Here is a 22,145-nt window from a genome sequence, read left to right as displayed (position 1 = left end):
GACTTCACCTTCTTGGGCCTCAGTATCCTAATGTGTGAAATGAGTGGGTTGGACTAGAGTATCTCTGAAGAGATCCTTTCTACTTCTGAGTCCCTGATTCTATAAGAACTGCCTGGGACACTGAGAATTTAAGTAACATCTCTAGTCATATATCAGAGGCAGGTCTCAGGACCAAGTCTGACTCCTGACTCCAAGGATGATTCTCTATTCATTACTCCATGTTGCCTCTTCACATAGGGGTATAATTTTTAAAATGGGACTAAATGTTGGGTCTTGCCAGGGCCAAGTTAGGGCTTTATGACCTCAGACCCATTTTACGTTTATTAGAGGCAAGAGTAAATTTTAGATCTTTTAAAGTCACGGAAATAAGCAGTATTCACATATGTTCAAAAATGCAACTGGTAAGTTTATTTCACAGATAAATGAAATTATAGCAGTTCCCTTGTTTGTGCTTTGGTGAAAGCAAGAATTTGCATCAACAGTATACTCAAACACAAATGGTCTATGCAGTAACAGCAGCATGAACAGCTATCAGTAGTGTTCCTACATACTGAAGAGAACCTAGGAGCACAAAAGATGGCTAACCCTTATAAATGGCCCCTTCCACGTGCAGACAAGTTCAATCTCAAGCCACACAGCTACTACTACCACTGCCACTGTGTGCCATTCTCTCTTGGTAGCTGTTTTTACCTGGTCAGTATCCTGTGAATGACTCATCCATTAAATATGATGACAGGAAAAAAAAGTAATGAGATAAGACACAAATCACCTTCTAATCAGTCTAAAAAGATAAAGTTTTCACTACAGAAAATTTGATTTTCAGAGAAAAATTAGAAAAGAAGCTGCTATTTTAATCAGCATTGGGGAAGTCAAAAAATATGAAATATTTTTGTGGCTTTTGTTGTTATATTACAGTAATTTCTGGATATACTTCCTGCCTTTATCACACCCATATCAAATGAGCCCTGCCTTGTGATTAAGTAAAACAACTAAAGCAAAATCAAATGACATAATGATTGTAGCTGTGACCATGTCGACCTCTGGGTACCCACAGTCTACCTCATTTCCACTGAAAGGTATGAATTGCTTTTTCACTTCTTTGGAGCCAAGTTTAGTTGTTCCAATTACTTAGCACTTGGCTACATTTTAGGTTCTTTTTATTTACATTATTGTAGTCATTGTATGTATTATTTTCCTAGTTCTGCTTATTTCATTCTGTGACACATGGAGACCCTTTCCAAGCAAAGTTATTGAGCAACCTTTAGGGGAAAAAAAGCATCATGTCCAATGACAGGCTTTATAAACACAAGCTGTTGTTATGAACCAAAGAGAAATCATTATATACAGCCAATGTTGACCATTTATAATTTTTTTTAAAAAGGCCATGGACATAAGTTAAAAACACCAATGCTAAGATATTACTGAAACATAAAAGTCAAAATATTTCTGGGGGCTAGCTCCCCATAAATAGAGAACAATTTTAAGTAAATTCACTTCAGTCAGGCCATCTTTATTTTTCTATTGTTAACTCCCATAATTATGGTTCTGATTAGTGCTAATAACGAATCCCATGAAGTAATCATATGTAATTGAATTTGCACCATTTCAAGTTATAATTATCTAAAATATGGTCATCGATCCCAATGGAAATATTTAGTACAATTTAGAATAATGTTACCACTTCACAGGATTCATTGTTTACACTAATTAGAACCACACTCTGTGTGTGTATGTGTGTATATGTATCTGTGTGATAATTTGTAAAGCACTTAACATGTTAACTCATTTGATATATATGTGTATATATTGGCATATATGTGTATGTATGTGTGAATATATACATGAAAGAGAGACAGAGACAGAGAAAGAGAAAGACAGATGGAAGAAAGGAGGGAGGGAGAAGGGGAGAAAGAGAGAGAAATTAGACATAGGATCCCTGAGTCAAAGGGTATATATATTTTACTCAATTTTTGACATAATTCCAAACTTTTTTCCAGAATGCTTAGAGTAGAAGAATGTTCTTTCATGTTGTTGTTGTTTTTGTTTTGTGGGATCATGGGAAAAAAGGCTTTTCCTCTTCCATGGTGACATAAGATATCATTATACAGCATAGAAATGGAAGGAAGTAAACTATACTTAATGAATTACAAACAGATTGTTAGTGAGTCTTCCCCACTTACTCTTCTTCCACATGCTAGAACACAGAATAGCAATTATAATTATCTCGCCTTGCCTTCCTAACAAGACTTTGCCAATATTTGGTCTAATCTCTTCCCAAACATTCATGAGGATAACAAATGACATAGAAAAGAAAGGAAAATTATATCCTGAAGAATAAGTTTTCCAAGCCAATAGAATTTTTTAATGGCTATTTGAGGATGACACGATATCATCCTGTCCCTTTTTCAGCTATCTCTCTAATGCAGTATGATTCCTTGAAATACAGTATCGGGGCAGCTAGGTGTTCTCATCTACGCATCCTCTCAGGGGGACGCCTTCACATGCTTGGGGTAGACATCCTCCTAATTCACCAAAGGGTTTGAGACTTTTCAGTTACTTTCAACCTGGTTTAACCCATCTGCCAAGATGGGTTTTACCAGGGTGTGGCCAAGGCACATACTACAGCAGATAGAGCACTGGTCCTGCAGTCAGGAGGATCTGAATTCAAATCTGGCTTCTGACACTTGATACTAACTGTGTGACCCTGGGAAAGTCACTTAACACCAATTCACACACACACACACACACACACACACACACACATATAGTATCAACTTCATGACTCAATATCTCATGAAAATGATGTTTTAGCATGGAGAGGTCTACACTCTTGCCATTCCATGGTTATGACTTCCAGGTTATTGAGCTTAAGAAAATGTATCTTTTGCAATAAAGCACTTTTTAATTTAAAAACTAATTTTGTGAATGTTATCCAAAGAACCTAATATGAAATACCAAAGAAAAATAAATATCACATACAAAAGGTGAATCACACAGTTCTTTCTTTTATTTTTGTCTTACCATTTGTATTTTTCTTTTTTACATTTAATTTTTATGTTATTTTTTCTCAATTATATGTAAACAAAAATTTTTAACATTCATTTTTTAAAATTTCAAGTTCCAAATTTTCTTACTCCTTCCCTCCTCCCTCCCTGAGAAGGCAAGCCATGTAATATAGGTTATATATGTGCAATCTTGCAAAACTTTTCCATATTAGCCATGTTGTAAAAGAAAACATAGACTGAAAAAAAAGAATAATGAAGAAAGTTTTTTTTAAGTATGTTTCAATCTACATTCCAACTCTATCAGATCTTTCTCTAAAGTAGATATCAATTTTCCTCATAAGTCCTTCATAATTGTCTAGGATCAACATATTTCTGACAATAAATATGTCATTCACAGTTGATCATCGAACACTATTGCTATTACTGTGTACAATGTTCTCCTGTTTCTGCTCATTTTACTTTGCATCAGTCCATGTAAGTTTTTCCAGGTTTTTCTGAAAGCATCCTGCTTGTTAATTCATATAGCACAATAGTATTCCATCACAAACATATATCACAACTTGTTCATCCATTCCTTCAAATGATGGGCATCCCCTCAATTTCCAATTCTTTGCCACCACAAAAAGAGCTGCTATAAATATTTTACACACATAGGTTCTTTTTCTTTGATCTCTTTGAGACATAGATCTCATAGTGCTATTGCTGGGTCAAAGAGTATACACTATGCTCAGTTTGATTGCCCTTTGGGCATTATTCCAAATTGCTCTCCAGAATGGCTGGATCAGTTCACAACTCTACCAACAATGCACTTGTGTCCCTATTTTTCCACATGCCTTCCAACTTTTGCCACTTTCCTTTTCTGTCAAATTAGCCAATCTAATGGGTTTAAGATGGTACCTCAGAGTTGTTTTAATTTTCATTCCTCTAATCAATAGTGATTTAGAGCATTTTTTCATATCACTTTAGCTAGTTTTAATTTCTTCTTTTGAAAACTATCTGTTCATATCCTTTGATCATTTATCAATTTGAGAATGATTTGTATTTTTTAGAAATTTGACTCAATTCTTTAAAAATTTGAAAAATGAAGCCTTTATCAGAGAAATTTACTATAAAATTTTTTCTCAGTTTCCTTCTAATTTTGGCTGCACTGGTTTTGTTTATGCAAAATCTTTTAAATTTTATATATAAAAATATTCATTTTACATGCTGTAATGTTCTCTGTCTTATTTGGTCATAAACTCTTCCCTTATCCATAGATCTGACAGGTAAAATATTCCAAGCTCCCCCAATTTGTTTATATCACCCTTCATGTCTAAATTTTGTTCCCATTTTGACCTTATCTCAGTATACAATGTGAGATGTTGATCTATACCTAGTTTCTGCCAAACTACTTTCCAGTTTTCCCAACAATTTTTGTCAAATAGTGAGTTCTTATCCCAAAATCTTGGGTCTTTGGGTTTGTCAAACTCTAGATTACTATGGCCATTTACCTCTGTGTATTGTGTACCTAATCTATTCCTCTGATCCACTATTTTTCTTAGCCAGTACCAGATTGCTTTGATGATTACTGCTCTGTAATATAGTTTGAGGTCTGGAACTGCTGAACTACCTTCCTTTGTATTTTTTTTCATTCATTCCCTTGATATTCTTGACCTTTTGTTCTTCCAGGTAAATTTTTAAATTATTTTTCTACCTCTATGAAATAATATTTTGGTAATTTGATTTGTATGGCACTGAATGAGTAACTTAATTTAGGTAGAATTGTCATTTTTGTTATATTGGCTTAGCCTACCTATAAGCAATTAATATTTCTCCAATTATTTTGTTCTGACTTAATTTGTGTGAAAAGCATTTTGTAAATATGTTCATGTGGTTCCTTGGTTTCTCTTGGCCCAAGTATTTTATATTGTCTGCAGGTATTTTAAATGGAACTTCTCTTTCTGTCTCCTCCTGCTGGACTTTATTGTTAATATGTAGACATGCTAATGATTTATGTGGGCTTATTTTATATCAAAAGGTCACAGAGTCAGACATGACTGAAAACAACTAAACAACAACAATTTTTATATGCTGCCACTTTGCTGAAGTATTTTAATTAGTTTTTTTTAGTTGATTCTCTAAGTATACTATTATATCATCTGTAAAAAAGTGATATTTTCTCCCCTTATTGCCTATTCTGATTCCTTCAATTGGTTTTTGTTCTCTTATTGCTATAGCTAGTGCTTCTAGAACAATATTGAATAATAGTGGTGATAATGGGCATCTTTAATTTACCCCTGATCTGGACAAGCTTCCCATTACAGATAATGCTTGCTAATGGTTTTGATAGATACTACTTAACATGTTTAAGGAAGGCTCCATTTAGTCCTATGCATTCTAAGGTTTTTAATAGGAATAAGTGCTGTATTTTGTCAAAATGCATCTTTTAAGATAATCATATAATTTTGTTCATTTTGTTATTGATATGGTTATTTATGCCTATAGTTTTTGTAATATTGAACCAGCCCTGCATTCCTGGTATAAATCCCACCTGGTTATAATGTATGACCTTTGTGATACATTGCTACAATTTCCTTACTAGTACTTTAAAACTTTTGCATCAATATTCATTAGGGAAATTGGTCTATAGTTTTCTGTCTCTGTATTTGCTCTTCCTCATCTAGGTATCAGTGCCATATTTGTGTTATAAAAGGAACTTGATAGGACTCCTTCTTCACCTGTTTTTCCAAATAGTTTATATAGTATTTGAAATCTTTTTTTAATGTTTTATGGAATTCATTTGTGAATCCATTTGGTCATGGGGATTTTTTTTTCCTTAGGAAGTACTTTGATGGTTTATTCAACTTATTCTTCTAAGACAGAGTTACCTATGTATTCTATTTCCTCTTCTGTTAATCTGAGTAATTTATATTTTTGTAAATATTAATCCATTCCACTTAGATTGTCAGATTTATTGGCATATAATTGAGCAAAATACCTCCTAATAATTGGTTTATTTCCCAGTTCATTAGTGGTAAATTTACCTTTTCATTTTTGATGCTGGTAATTTGGTTTTCTTCTTTAAAAAAATCAAATTAACCAATGATTTATCCACTTTTTTTTTTATAAAACCAGTTCCTATTTTATTTATTAGTTCAATGTTTTTCTTACTTTTAATTTTATTAATATCTCCTTTGATTTTCAGGATTTCCAATTTGTTGTTTAATTGGGGGTTTTTAATTTGTTTTATTTTCTATTTTTTTTAGTTGCTTGCACAATTCATTTGTCTGCTCTTTCTCAATTTTATTGATGTGTTTAAAGATACAAATTTCTCCCTAAGTACTGCTTTTGGCTGCATTCCATAAATTTTGGTATGTTGTCTCATTGTTGTCATTCTCTTTAAGGAAATTATTTGTTGTTTCTATGATTTGTTGTTTGACCCACTCATTCTTTAGGATTAGATTATTTAGTTTTCCATTAATTTTTAATCTATGCTTCTATGGACCTTTATTGAATACAATTTTTATTGTATTATGGTCTGGAAATGATGCATTTAATATTTCTGTTTTTCTGTATTTGGTGATGAGGTTTTTATTCCCAATTCACGGTCAATTTTTTGTGAAGGTGCCATGTACTGATGAAAAAAAGTTATACTCCTTTTTATTCCCATTCAGTTTTCTCCATACAGCTATCATAGCTAACTTTTCTAAAATTCTGTTCATCTCCTTAACTTCATTCTTGTTTATTTTATGGTTAGAAAGTTGCAGTTTTAAATTCTGTTTCCTCCTGTAATTCATTTAATTTTTCCTTTAAGAATTTAGATGCTATGCCATTTGGAGCATATGTTTTTTGTAATGATATTACTTTATTTTCTATGGTATCTTTTAGCAAAGTGTAATTTCCATGCTTATCTCTTTTAATTAGGTCTATTTTTGTTTTTACTTTGAGCTCATGATTGCTATCCCCCTCCTTTTTTTTACCTCAGCTGAAGTATAACAGAGTCTATTTTAGCCCTTTATTTTTATTCTTTGTGTGTCTTTCTGTTTTAAGTTATTTCTTGTAAACAACATATTGTTGGATTCTGGTTTTTAATGATTCCACTATCTGCTTCCATTTTATGGGTGAGTTTGTACCATTCACATTCATAGTTAAGATTACTAACTGTATATTTACTTCCATCTTATTTTTTCCCTATTCAGCCTTTTTCTTCTTTTTCTTCTTCTTCTTCATCATCATCATCTTTTTCCTCCTCCTCCTCCTCCTCTTCTTCTTCTTCTCCTTCTTCTTCTTCTTCTTCTTCTTCTTCTTCTTCTTCTTCTTCTTCTTCTTCTTCTTCTCTTCTTTTTCTCTCTCTCTCTCTCTCTCTCTCTCTCTCTCTCTCTCTCTCTCTCTCTCTCTCTCTCTCTCTCTCTCTCTCTCTCCCCCTTGTCCCTCCTCAAAAGTTAGTTAGTTTTGCTTCTGACAACTACCTCCTTTAATTCAGTACCTTCCTTAATCCACTATTCATTCTATTAATCCCCTTGTCTTTTGCTAATCTCCTTTCCCTTCTATTTCCCTGTAAGGTAAGATAGATTTCTATATCCAACTGAGTGTTTATATTATTCCCTCTTTGAGCCAATTCTGATTAGAATGAGGTATTGCCTGCCACCACCACCTACCATCTTGCCCTCCATTATAAAACCTCTTCCTTTCACACCTCTTTTATGTGAGATGACCTTCCCATTCTTTTTCTTCCTTCCCCCTTCTCCCAGTGCATCTCTCTTTCTTAGTCCTCTGATCCTTTAACATGGAAGCTGCTAAATCTTGTGTGATCCTGACTGTGGTTCCATGATATTTGATTTGTTTCATTCTAGTTGCTTGAAATTTTTCCCCCTGATCTGAGAACACTGGAATTTGGCTATAATAGTCCTGTGAGTTTTCATTTTCAGATCTCATTCAATAAGCAATCAATGGATTCTTTCAATTTCTATTGTACCCTCTGATTCTAGGATATCAGGGCAGTTTTCTTTGATGACTTCTTGAAATATGATGTGTAGGACTTTTATTTGTTATGGCTTTCAGGTAGTTCAGTGATTCTTAAATTATCTCTCCTGGATCTATTTTTCATGTCAGTTGTTTTTTCCAATGAGATATTTCACATTTTCTTCTATTATTTCATTCTTTTGATTTTATTGTTTATTGGTATCTCATACAGTCATTAGCTTCCACTTTCCCAATTCTAATTTTTAAGAAGTTATTTTCTTCAGTGGGCTTTTGTACCCCTTTGTCCATTTGGCATTCTGCTTCTTAATGTGCTCTTCTCTTCAGTGGATTTTTATGCCTATTTTAACATTTGGCCAATTCTGTTCTTGTGTTTTTTTAAGGTGTTAATTTCTTTTGTATTTTTTTGTGCTTCTTTTTACCAAACTATTGACTCTCCATAATTTTCTTGTGTAAATCTCATTTCTTTTCCCAATTTTTTCCTTTACCTCTCTTATTTGATTTTTAAAATCCTTTTTGAGCTCTGCCAGGAATTCTTTTTGGGCTTATACCCAATTCACATTTTTCTTTGAGGCTTTGCTTGTAGTTGCTTTGACATCATTGTCTTCTGGGTTTGTGTCTTAATCTTCACTGTCACCATAGTAATGTGTTATGGACTGGTTCTTTCTTGTTATTGTTTTTTTCACTCATTTTCCAGCCTATTTCTTGACTTTAAACTTTATGTTAAAGTTGGGCTCTGTTCCCAGGGTGAAGGTGGCACCATCCCAACCTTCAGGCCTTCAGGTCTTTTGTGCTGCTTTGTTTCAGAGCTAGCTTGCAGAGTCTGTATGTACTCTGGTCTTCACCCAGTAAGGGACTTTGTTCCCCTGAAGCCACTAGCACTAGCACTCCTTCTGGCCCTATGACTGTGACCATGTCTCCCTCTCTCCTGTAGGTATGACTGTGACCACATCTCCCTCTGTCCTGCAGTGCTCCCCTCTGTTTTGGAATTGAGTCCAGGGTTCCTACTCCCCTGTGAGCAACCACAAGCATTCCTCTCTCCTCAGGAACTGTGACCAGAGTCCCTTCTGTCCTGCAGTCATAAGTTATATCACTCTTTTTGGCCCTGGGACTTGATCTACAACTGCATATGAGCAATGCAACAGGGTCCTGAACCCAATGTCAGCAAAGATACCCCACAATTTCCTTCTGATCAGTTGTCCAACCCTTCCATCGACCACTCACTGAGAGCTCCCAAAGCTGCTGCACTGCACTCCAGGCCTGACCACCATCTTGGTCGGACATACCTTTCCTGCCAATCTCCTAAGTCATCTTGGGCTAGAAATTTTGTTCACCTGACCTTTTGTTAATTCTGCCACTCTAAAATTCAATTTGAGGTGTTATTTTAGCATTTTGGAAGGGTAATTTGGGGGACCTCAGCTCAGTGCTTCTTCACTCCACCATCTTGGCTCTCCTCCCCTGAACTCATTCCACAGTTTTTTTTTTTCTAATTTATTTAGGAGACTTTGAGTAGATCTTTACTTCTTTATATATATACACATGATTTGTCCATGTGTGTGTGTGTGTGTGTGTGTGTGTGTGTATGTACAGTAGCCCAAGATTTCTGCTCAGTCTCTTCCAAAGTGATCCTTAATAAAGATCAAGGGAACTCTTCCATGTTTGATTCAATCCACTGCATAAAAGATATAGAGCTAGAAGTGACCTTAGAGTTCCTCTAGTCCAATCTCATCATTTTACAGATGAGGTCCAAAGGTAGGAAATGACTCCTTCAATGTCACAGAAGTAGTAAATGGAAGAACCAGAACTTCCACTCAGGACCTCTAACTCTAATCTCAGTACTGCTTCCACTATATCTCACAGCCTCCCATTCAATTATTTCATTTCCTCCCTAGTACATATTTACTATGTACTAGGCACTAATAATACAAATACAAAAATGAAATAATCCCTTTACTCAAGGAACTCATTTTCTATTGAAGGAAAACAATATGCGCACAGATAAGTAAATATAAAATATATATGAAATAATTATTAATGTTTTCGTGTGATACATTAACAACTGGAGAAACTGGTAATCATTGGAGAAAGACTGAGAAAATAGTCCATATCAAAGGAAAATCTTCTCTAAGTATGACCAAGGCTTATTACTACTACTACTCCTCCTCCTACTATTCCTACTCCTACTCCTACTCCTACTCCTACTACTACTACTACTGTAACTACTAGCTAACATTTATATAGAACTTTAAGGTTTACAAAGTGACTCTCATATATTAACTCATTTGCTTGTCATAGCAACCCTCTAACGTGAAAAATTTAACAGTTTAACTGAAAATTCAACAATTGCTTCTCACAAGCCTGTTTGAATTGACTTCACACCCCTTTATCTTATCAAATGCTTCTTTAGTATAACTGCCTCCCTTCAAATACTTTCCTTCAACCCTAAGCTTAGTATGATACTTTGCTAACAGGGAAATCCAATATTGATGGTCACACATAAACCTATCAGGATTCTGGTTTCACTTTGGGTCTCCTATGCTAGAATAAACACACATTCCAGCAGCTTCCACCATGCTGGAAAGATGTTCAAAATCATCCCAGAAACAAAATGCTTGCTATGAAAGGACCTGCCCAGATTTCAGTTGCTTATTACTAACAGACAAGCCATTCTGTTTTAAAAATGGAGGCCATGACCACTCATGAAGCAGATTAAAAATACAAAATGACCTACATGGTTCCCTTCTAGTCCCTCAGTGTTATTGACAGGTAGGCAGGAAAAGAAACATAGGATACAAAGAATCATAAAGATTTTTGTAATTGATTAATTTATTTTTAGTTTTCAACATTCATTTTTAAAGATTTTGAATTCTAAATTTTCCCCCTTCCTCTTCTTCTCCTTCTCCAAGACAGCATGTAATCCAATACAAGCTATACATGTACAATCATATTAAGCTTTTGTGCTGCTTTAGTTCCATGATATTTGATTTCATTCTAGTTGCTTGAAATTTTTCCCACTGATCTGAGAACTCTGGAATTTGGCTATAATAGTCCTGTGAGTTTTCATTTTCAGATCTCTTTCAATAAGCAATCAATGGATTCTTCCAATTTCTGTTGTACTCTCTGATTCTAGGATATCACATTAGTCATATTGTAAAGAAGAATCAGAACCAAAGAGGAAAACCACGAGAAAGAAAAGAGAGAAAATAGTATGCCTCGATCTGCATTCAGACACTATAGTTATAAGAATCATAAAGATTTAAGCTCATCTACAAATTGAATTCAACTGTTGGTTCTTGATCCATGAGACCTTTGTCAAATTACCAAGGAGTTTATATGTAATTACAAATAATAACAAGTGCTTAAAAGTTAGGAAGCCTCTTTAACTATATTACCTCATTTGATCCTCTGTGAAGTGTACTACCCCCATTTTACAGATGAAGTAACTGAAACTAAGAAAGATTAATTGAATTTCCCAGAGTCATACAGCTAGTACATGTCTGAGAGAGGATTAAAACTCAGGTCTTCCTGACTCCAAGTCTAACCCTCCAACCACTGCACCACTTTAGCGTTAGTAGAAAAACTGTACTGTATCAATGTGGAAATTCTCAGTGAAAATAAAACCAGAAGGCAGATGGAAGTTGCAACTAAATCTTAGGATAACTCACAATTTCTTCTCCACAAGGTGAATAAAGGAATTGGTCCAGTTGGTTTTCATCATATACCTAAAATCAACAAGAAATAGCATTTCATGAGATACTTGGTCACCTCACTTCATAGTATTCATGAAAAGCATGAGCAAAAAGATCACAGTAAAGATAAATGTAGCTCAGGCTCCAACTTATGAATTACTTACTATGTGCAAAAGAACTGTTAACGGTGAATGAAATAGGTAAATTGTATTACCAGCTAGACAAGATCCATATTTAATCTATTTATCTACACACATACATATATATATATATATACATACATACATATGTGTGTATACACCATACAAACACATATATAAATGTGTTTATATATACAAACACATACTATATATATATATATACATACACATTTATATGTACATATATTTATATGTATATGTAAATACCATCCAAGGAGAAGATGGTTAATAAAAGGGGTTGGAAAATACAGTTTGAGACCAAAAAATGAAAGAAGTCAATGACTAGTATGCTATTCAGAGTCTTTATGCCAATACTTAATCATAAATACTTTCTTCAACATAATAGGGAAGGCTAGACACGGTGAATATTGAACAACAGCACACACAGATAAACATACACAATTGACTAATAAAATAGTGATTTACTAATGGCACAGTTATTTTCAAATCAGCAATGTACAGTGACTAGTTAGGGTAAAAGAAATAATAAACATCAAATTAGAAGAAATGATCGCTTTAATAATAAGATGCGTTCAATTACAATGCCTCAATCCAACTTATTTTAACAAGGCATGCTACAGTATGAAAAATGAGAAAATGATCAAAGTAAAGATACTAACTATGACTACCACCATTCTTAGAGACATTCCAAAATATGTAATAGTCACCACAGTGAGGAAAATTGGTTCAACTAAAAAATTCTTGACATTCTCACTAAGTAGAGACATATCAGCAAAGGGCAATTTTAGAATAAAAGCACATTTGAAAAACATCTCAGAGGAGAATAATGGAAGTAAATAAATAGTATTATCTCACAAAAGAGGGAAGAAAATTAGAGGAAAAAACAAGGCTATAGAAAGCTTGACATGCCAGACCATCACAGGGACATTTATAAATGAAATTGGAATGACAACAATTGGATGTGAAATAGAACAAGTTTTCTAGTATTTCTATAAAGATGTATTTTTATCATCAGTGACAATGAAAATAATGCATTTAGACTCAACATTTCAGTATCTGATATGCCATAATAAGAAAGAAGGTGATGTTTGGAAGAGTAACTGCATATCAAGAAATGCAATCAGAAGAAATCTATGCTGGATTGGGTGCTGTTTTAATGATATTCATAGATCAATTTTCAATATATCTCAAAAAAAGTAAGATTCCAAAAGAAAGGACAAGATCAATAACAAACTCATCATAAAATATCTACTGAGAAGTCATTGTTTAAGTACCAATACATCTATTTCAGGATCTTTAGAAACCATTCTAAGTATGTTCTATGTACAGGTTAAAAGTATGCTTGAAAAAATAGATGGGAACAGGCAGACTTCCATTAGTAATTTTCTACAGCATAGCACAGCTTTGTAATTGCTCCAAGGTATAGATATACCAATGTGTTTATTACTTTATTAGAAAAAATAATTTTTGATAGAAAAAATCAATAGTATAGACTCTTCCAAAAATGTGATCCCATGAATGCTTTAGGATCATATGAGCTTCTTCTGCAAAAATATATTTGTAATTAGAACCTACCTCACAAAATTGGCATTTTTTATCTAGGCCTGTGATTTCATCAGTGTAGGAAGTCCCTGATGAGGAAACTCCCTCCAGCAATGGAGACTTTCAACTGTTCTTCAAGATTATCAATTGCCTGGGCAACTAGAGGTTGTGACTTGCCGAAAATCACATAGTCAACATGGATCAGAGGTAAGATTAATTGTTGCTAGAAAGCTCAAGGTGATGAGGATCAAATAAGAAAAAGCCCATAAAGTCTTTATATGTGTTTTAGACATATCATCTATTATTGTCAAAATCAACAAGATTTGAAAGCTGCTTGTGTTTGGGGGTGTAAGTCAGGAAGAAGAAAGAGTCAAAGATGACTCTGTATTTGCATTCTTGGCTGTAACTGCGGCACTTAACACAGTGCCTGCAAAGAGTAGGAGCTTACAAGTGTTTATTGACTCTGTCTCTGATTGTGAGTTCTGTTTTGGATTTGGCAAGTTTGAGATGATAAAGGGACATCCAGTTGGCAGTATGTACTTTGTTCAGAAGATGGGCAGCCAGGTGGCACAGTGGATAGCATTCCAGGCCTAGAATCAGGAAGACCTGAGTTCAAATGTGGCCTCAGATTCTTATTAACTGTGTGACTCTGGGCAAGTCACTTAATCCCATTTGCCTCAGTTTTGTCTTCTGTAAAATGAGCTGGACAAGGAAATGGCAAACCATTCCAGTATCTTTGCCAAAAAAAAAAAAAAAAACAAAATAAAACAAAAGAAAACAAACAAAAATAGGCTCACAAAGAATCAGACACAACTGAAATGATTGAATAACAACTTTGTTCAGAAGAGAGATTTAAGCTGGACATACAGATTGAGTTGTCATCTATTTAAAAAGTGATAATTGAATCCGTGGGAGATTACCAGCAACATAAAGGGAGAACAAAAAAGGCCCGAAACAGAGCCTTGTGGAAGACCTATATAGTGGCTGGTATTGGATGATGATCCAGCAAAGTAAACTGAGTTAGGAAAATAATCAAGACAGAGTAGTGTCTCAGAAGCCAAAGGAGGAGAGAGTACCCAGGAAGACTATGGTGTGACAGTATCAAAAGCTATAAAGAAATCAAGTAGAATGAGGACTGAGAAAAAGCCATTCTATTTAGCAGTTGAGATCCTTGGTGACCTCGGAGAGAACAGTTTAAATTGAGAGGTATGGCTACAAGCCAGATTGCAAGTGATTGAGAAGTGAGTTAAAGCTGAAGAGTGAGTACAGAAAACACTTTCTAAGAGTTAAAAGGGAAAAGGGAAAAGAGTTACAGGATAATAGTTTAAGAGTATAAAAGGGTTAAGATTTTTTAAGAATGGGGGGGACTTTGGAAAGGAGCAAATAGATAAGGAGAGATTGAAGATGAAGGAGAGAGATTGATTGAGGGGGGAATAACTCCTTTAGGAGAAAGGAGATCATCCAATTCAATAAGTATTTACTACGTGCAAGACACTGGCTAGATGATGGAAACACATAAATAAACTGAACAAACAAACAAAAAAAAAACCGACCCAGACCCTAAACTATAAGCTTATTTTCTGGTATCAAGAGCACAGGTAGAGAAGTTGGCCTTGGTAAGAAAGACCATTTCTTATTCAGAGACAAGAGGAAAGACAGAGAATTGGAGATGATGTAGAAGGGTTCTGAGGTATGGAGCTAGGGGAAAGAGGGGACTTGTGATAGATGGCCTCTGTTTTCACAGTAAAGTAAGAAGGAAGGTCCTCTGTGAACTGAAGATGGGCTAAGGGGGGTGTTTCACCTAGAGAAAAGGACACCTGGAGGTGGGACTCTAGAGCAGTATTCAAAGACTTTAAAAAACTGTCATTCAAAAGAATTATTTGACTTGTCTTGCTTGGCCTTGGAGAGCAGAAGTAGGAGTAGTGGAGAAGTTGCAGAGAGTTGAATTTCAGCTGAATGTAATGAAAAACTTCCTAAAACTTAGAGTTGATCCAAAGTGGAATGGACTGCCTTGGGAATGAATGCTTCATCACCAAATATCTTCAAACAGAGGCTTAAACTATTTGCTTGTTGGATATTTTATGGTAGTTCAGGTTCTGTTCAGGTATGTGATGGACTAAATGAGTTTGAAGTTCCCTTCAGATTCTAAGACTCTACAATCTTTTATTGAAGTAAGATTTATGCTTTCTATGTAACAGTGTGTATATATACATATATATGTATGTATATATGTGTGTGTCCATATATATGTACATATGTGTGTGTATGTGTGTGTGTATCTCCATCCTTGTTGCAAGGCCTTAATATTTTACTAGGGCCCCATTCTCACTTGTGCCTTAGTCATTCTCATTCAGTGCCTTAGAACTAAGTCAGGTACTAAGTTATGAACTTAGAAGAGAATTCTTCTGTCACTCATGGTTTCCTAGCCATCCTTAGTGCTCCTAAGAAATGGATAAAAGTCTATGAAAGTCTTGTTCATGGCATAAGGATCTTGGTTCTAGATGTATTATAGTCTCTTATGTTGTAGGTTTGTATAAGCCATATACAGTTTGGTTGTAGGTAGGATTATATAGAAAAGCTTTTATTTTCTGTCATCCTGAAGCTTCATTTCCAAACTTGAATAACTAGAGAATAACTAGAGAACAAGGAGATGACTGTAACAGGCCCTGACATACTGTAAAAGACATTGCAGGAACAAATCACATTAAGCAAACTTGATTTCTGACTTGATAGAATTATGAGATTGGTAGAAAAAGAGAGTGCAGTACATGCCATATATCTTGATTTTTGCAAAGTGCTTGATAGAGTGGTTTCATGCTATTTTAATTTAAAAAGAAATTTTAAATGACATAGATACAATGACTATCCTGCATCTTGAAAACTGGGTAGATAACGGTAAAGAAAGGGTAATAAATATTATTATGGGACCCTGTATAGTAGAACACAGTAAGAATCAGGGTAAGACCTCATGGTGCTAAATATAAATAAAAGAGAAGAGACGTACTATCCATAGACAATGAAAAACAAGATTCCCTGGATCCACAAACCATTTCAAACATATTAGAGGTGAATCAATTCTAGAATGGAGGCTAATGTAAAAATGATACGGGCAGGAAGAGCAATTGACAAAATGAATTAAAGTCCCAAATCCTCCCAAATGTAATATCAGATTCAAATCAAGTTAGGACTCCAGGAAAACATCAGATCTGTCGTCCCTCTATTGTTGTTCTTGTGATAGGGAGCCATGTTTTATTCTCCAGGATGAATATCAAGACAAGTGTCCGATAAGTCACTCTCTCCATGAGTCATCTTCACTTTGCCCTCTTCTTCAGAAGTATTAATCTTCCCCTACGTACCTATAATATCTCTAATTGAATCTCTATTGATCTATCTTGCCATATTGCTATAAACCTTGAGGCCTTTTTCATTTTTCCAGTAACTTTGTTTTTTCCTTGTCTATTCAACAATAATTTTTTTTTTGCCTCTCTACTGGAAACTTCTATTAGAAGAATCATGCTCTGTCATTATAACTATATAAAAAAAAATTCTTTACCTTTATTCATTGGGGAATTGGATAGTGGGAGGCAGAATCTAATGTTGGTCAGCTTAGGCAACTCACCAAAATCACTACTTTCTTGACATTTGGATTAAATTCTACTCAATGAATTTAATTTAACCGATATTTATCAAATGCCTCTTGTACTATGTACAAAAATACATAAAAATGAAACTGTCCCTTCCCTCAAGGAGGTAATGTTCCATTGGATAACCCCAGAGACTTATATCAGAACAAAAGCTGCCAAGCCTTTCATATGCAAAAAAAATGCTTCCTTGATAAAAGCCTTGAATATGCTAGTTCCTTACTTAAAGTCTTCTGTTGCACTCTAAAACCCTCTGCTGGGGAGTCAATGCTGCATATTTAACTTGGAAGTCATAGTGAGAGCTAAAATACGTAGGTAAGAGTCTTAAGGTTTTAAAGCTAGAAGGAACCTTAGAAATTAAGGTAAAATGTCTCCTGTCAGTATCCTACATGCAAAATTTCCTTTCTTTGCCTTTACTTTTCCTACCATTCCCACTTTTTTATTTAAATCAACCCAATCCTACAGATGATCCAGCTACACTGACTTACTTGAGTATTCCATCGACTGTCTCTGTGACTAGTTACCTTTATCACAGTTTAGCAATTGACCTAGCATGGCACATTGCCTGTAGCTAATAAGCAAAATAAAAAAATTCAATAAATAAATATTGTACTTCTAAAGAATGTGAAATAGGGTCTAGTGTCAGTTGCTATAGGCTCTTTGCCATATTCTTTAATGTTGTTGTCTCTTATAAAGCAGCAAGGGCAAGAATCCTTCATAAACTGTGATGCCTAGAGCAGAACACCATGCTTCAGATGGGTCTGAGCCAGGCAGAGCACAGAGGTACCCACACTTGCCTGTTCCTAGAAGCTATGCCTCTCTGCATATAGCCCATATTCATATTAGCTTTTTTTTTTTAAGCTTCCATGTCACACTGTTGATTGAACTTGTAGGTTACTAAAACTCCCAGGTCTTTTTCAGGCAAACTGATTTAAAATAATATAAAGTTGCTTTTTAGAGGCCAAGTGTAAAATATTATATTTATCCCTATTGAATTTCAAATTAATATATTTAGCCTAATGTTCTGGCCTGTCAGAACTTTTTTGGATCTTGTCTCTACCATCCATTGGGCTACCTACCCCTCTCAACTTTTGGGATTTATCTTTCAGGCCTACAAAATTTTGGTGACTATAGGTAAATTGCTTGGTATCCTCTCCTTCAAATCTTAAAATAGAAATTGGCTTTTCCCAATATATACACCCCTTCTCTGTCATCTACTGTGTTAGCTACCCCTCCCAGTTTGGGGGATTCATCTTACTTTTAGGCCTACAAAAGTCTACTGACTAAAGTTAAATCTGTTGGTTTCCCTCCCTCATACCTTAAAATAGAAGTTACCTTTTCTCATCTTGTATACCCCTTGTCGAACCAACTAGAAAAAGTAATCATTAAAAAGAGAAAATCAGAAGGCAAATGAGTATAGAATGTAAGCCTCCAAAATGTCCTAGAGTTGTCATGTTAAGCAATACATAGTGTGCCTGGAAAATGAGTCCTATCACCTGCTAATATATAAGCACTTGGAGATCAAGGATCATGTCCCATGTGTGATTTTTACAATGTCTAGAATGATATCTATTGCCTGGAAATGCTAAACAGCAACCAATTCCCCAAGACCATGTAAAATAAGGCCATTTAAAAATAAAACCTTTGGAAAATGAGACTTATCTTAAAAAGCCACTGATATTACATCTATCTCCATCTTCATTCTCACAGCAATTGAGACAGTCACGTGCAGTACTGGTCCTTTGATTGCCAGTCATCCTAATCTTTTTAACCTTTATTACACATGCTTCTCGCTTTGATTTCTCCAGCACTTCCCATTTTCTCTTGAACTCCATCCCCTGCTATTGACCTCACACTAAAAATCTGCTGTCATTAAAGAAAAGATCAACAAAAGCATTAAACATCATGTTCCTGCTTCTTAAGCTCATTAGTTCTGTATTAAAGTAACATGCCATGCCCAGATTGCTTGTTTTAAAGAGCCCAATGTTACTCGTAGGCCTCTTGTCACAAAAAATTCCCAAGGGGCTCTGCGACATTATGAAGGGTTGTGGTTTGTAGTATTGGTTGCTTTGAGGAGAAGTAAGGCCCAAGATGATATATATAATGTCTTGAATGAGCCACAAAGTAAGGTTTGGAACTCTTTCTTTGCTCCATAGGTAGAACACTGGCATTGGGACACCTACCCTTCAGTTTGATAATCTTTTATCTCCTTGTTGTGATGATCAAAAGAGCTATTTTAAAGTGTATGTATATATATATGTATGTTCATTCAGGAGAGGTGTTGCCAAAAACTCACATTTTAGGCAGATTCAATAACAGAATCACACCTAGTGCTCACATGATCATCAAAACTGTGGAGACAAAATTGAGTTTGATTGAATCATAAGCAACAATTCTAGCTTTTGGGGCAGTAATTCTTAATCTGAAGACTGAGAACTTGTTTTTGATGTTGCTAACTATATTTCAATGTAATAGGATTCATTGGTATTCCTCTGCATTTTATTGTATTCATTTAAAAACATTATTCTGAGAAAGTTTCACCAGACTATCAAAGACTATGACATAAAAGAAAGTTTGGGAACTCCTGCTCTACAGAATGGCAAGTATCAGAAAATAAATCCTGGGGCAGGCAGCATCAAGGGCACCCCAAATTCCACTTTTTAAGACATATTTAGCCATTGATGTTTATGTGAGAGAGAACTTGATTCTTGGAACACAAGTCACCTGCAAAGGAGACGCTGGGGTGACCATTTCACCAGGACTGGAAAACATGGCTTCTTATTTTAACCAATTAATTCCGTTAACCAGATGTTAAGTTCAATTATTTTTGTCTGCTGAGAAAATGCAATTGCTGTCAGTGGTTTTAAGTTTTGACAGCCTAGGCCAAAATCCTGATTGTCCCACTCTCATAAAGGTCTTTGGTCCCACAAGCCTCCTTCTTCTTTTCTCCCTTTCTGCATCCACAATATCCTCTGTTATTGTTGTTGTTATTGTTGTTGGTTGTCCTTTGTTCTGGAAGAGGACCATGACATCAGGGAGGTGATGCCATGACATGCAAAGCAATCAGTGTTTTTCCACCTATGCTATAGAAAAAAGAAAATGGCACTGGATTTGGTCAGAAAAACCCAAGGTCTGGGTATCCTTGGGCTAATCACACTGTTAGGATGATGATATTTACGCTTTCTTCCTCACAGGACTATGGTGAAAACCTTGCTTTCTAACCTGTAAAGGGATACCAAAGTACGAGTAATTAATGAAATCTTTGAGGAAAGAACCTGATATCAGTCTTTTACTCCCTTTTATGGATTAAGTTGCTACAAGTTAACTCTCCTGGGAGCATTTGCATTTTAAGCTCTAATTTTAATGGTGGAAATGAAAAACTTTGTTCTGGGTTAACGGAATTTCATAGAATCACAGGATCACTGAGTTGGTAGTGACCTCTGAGACCATCTATCTAGGCTTCCCCATACCTGGAACAAGGAGAAACTCCTTTATACCATATCTATGAATGGTCATACAGCCTTTGCTCAAAGACCTCCAGTGAGGGCAGTCCCCCGCTTTCCAAGGCCACCTACCCTACTTTTGGAAAGCACTCATTGTTATGAGTGCTAATGATCAGCTTTAAATACTTTTGAGATGGTATAGAGGAGTGAATAGTGAGCCAGCCTTGAAGCCAGGAAGCCTTAGGTTCAAATCCCACCTCAGACATATACTAATGGTCACCCTAGGCAAGAAACCTCTAGGTGCTCTAAACCAGAGGTGTCAAATTCAAGCGGTCTGCAAAATCCCTGCAATTAGCCTGAACCAGATTTAGATGCAATTGGGAAATGTTTAACAAAATAAATAAAAACATAATACAACATAGATAATGTTAATTTGTGATTTTCTAAGTCAGTCTGAGGCCCAGCAGGGATCTGTTTCCGTTTGAGCTTGACACCATTGCTCTGAGCAATTCTCTCAGACTATAAATTGGAGAGATGTCAACCTACTTTGGTAGAGGGAGTTTCCTGTTCTGTGAGTCACCTGTAGTAAAGAACTCTCAGAGCCAGTTCCTATCTCTAACTATTAAGAATTTATTCCTTAAATTGAAGATAGCTATCACACACCATCGTCTTTCTGTCGTCCCCTTCCCTAGCCCTTTCAGGTTTTCCACTCTCCAAGCTAAACTGCTCTACCTCTTCAAAGTGATACTAACATCATTGGATATGAAGGCTCTTTGCTCTCCTGGTCCTCTTCTCTGAATTGTCCCTAGTTTATCAAGGTTTTTCCTAAAATATTGTACATAGACCCAAATTCCAACCATCTGTCAGCTGGTGGCAGCTGTATTTCTTTAGAGAGGAGTGAGGGAATTGTCTTCGACCTCTAAAAATCACACCACTTAGCTCCACCTTCCTATAGTCAGATAACATTTGGTGGGAGCAAAGAGAATCCCTTTCTGGGAGCTCCAGCACCTTCCAAATTTCACTGAAACTCTGGAGGTTTTCTCTCTTCACTGCATCAAGCATTCATCATCAGATTCTCTCTTTTCCTCTCTTTAGCCTTCTAAATAATGAATTAGAAGGCCTTATACCTTAAAATGATGACTTGCTAACCCAGGAGTTAGTATTATCAACACACTTAGAAAATAACAACTCACATTTCTATAACACTTAGCAAAGCACTTTCATCACAACAGTCTTAGAAAGCTGATGGCACAGTGGATAGACTGCTAGGCCTATGGTCACGAAGACCTGAATTCAAATCCTGACTCAGATATTTACTAGCTATGTGGTCTTGGGCAAGTCATTTAACTTATCTCAGTCTTAGTTTACTTATCAAAAGTGAATGGACTCGAAGGTTCTATCTAGCTCACTGATCATATGAAGATACAGAGCTTGGGAGAGTTTAAATGACTTAACCAGAATCACAGAACTAAGTGTTGGAGACAGGATTTGACCCCATATTCTGTATACACACACACACACACACACATTTATATTATATTTATAGTCAGTTTGTTTGCTTGTTTGTACATAGTCATTTTCATGTACTTTGTGTGTGTATGTATATATGTGTATACATGTATATATATATATATATGTATATGTATACATATACATATATATATAATGTATTCCTGTATATAGCTTGTTGGCTTGCTTGTATGAA

General features: G+C 35.4%; 1 long non-coding RNA gene across 1 annotated transcript in view; it reads left to right on the top strand.

Moving 5' to 3' along the window:
• LOC114027466 overlaps positions 1-22,145 on the top strand; it is a 38,215-nt gene that overhangs the window by 15,655 nt on the left and 415 nt on the right. The window contains exon 2 of the long non-coding RNA XR_003567261.1: positions 13,417-13,563. This is a non-coding gene — a long non-coding RNA (uncharacterized LOC114027466). The remainder of the gene's footprint in view (positions 1-13,416; positions 13,564-22,145) is intronic.

Source organism: Vombatus ursinus, unplaced genomic scaffold (assembly GCF_900497805.2).
Source record: "Vombatus ursinus unplaced genomic scaffold, bare-nosed wombat genome assembly UNPS02014861.1, whole genome shotgun sequence".
Taxonomy (NCBI): domain Eukaryota; kingdom Metazoa; phylum Chordata; class Mammalia; order Diprotodontia; family Vombatidae; genus Vombatus; species Vombatus ursinus.
Note: the sequence above shows the minus strand (reverse complement) of the source record. Positions and strands in the feature narration are given on the sequence as shown.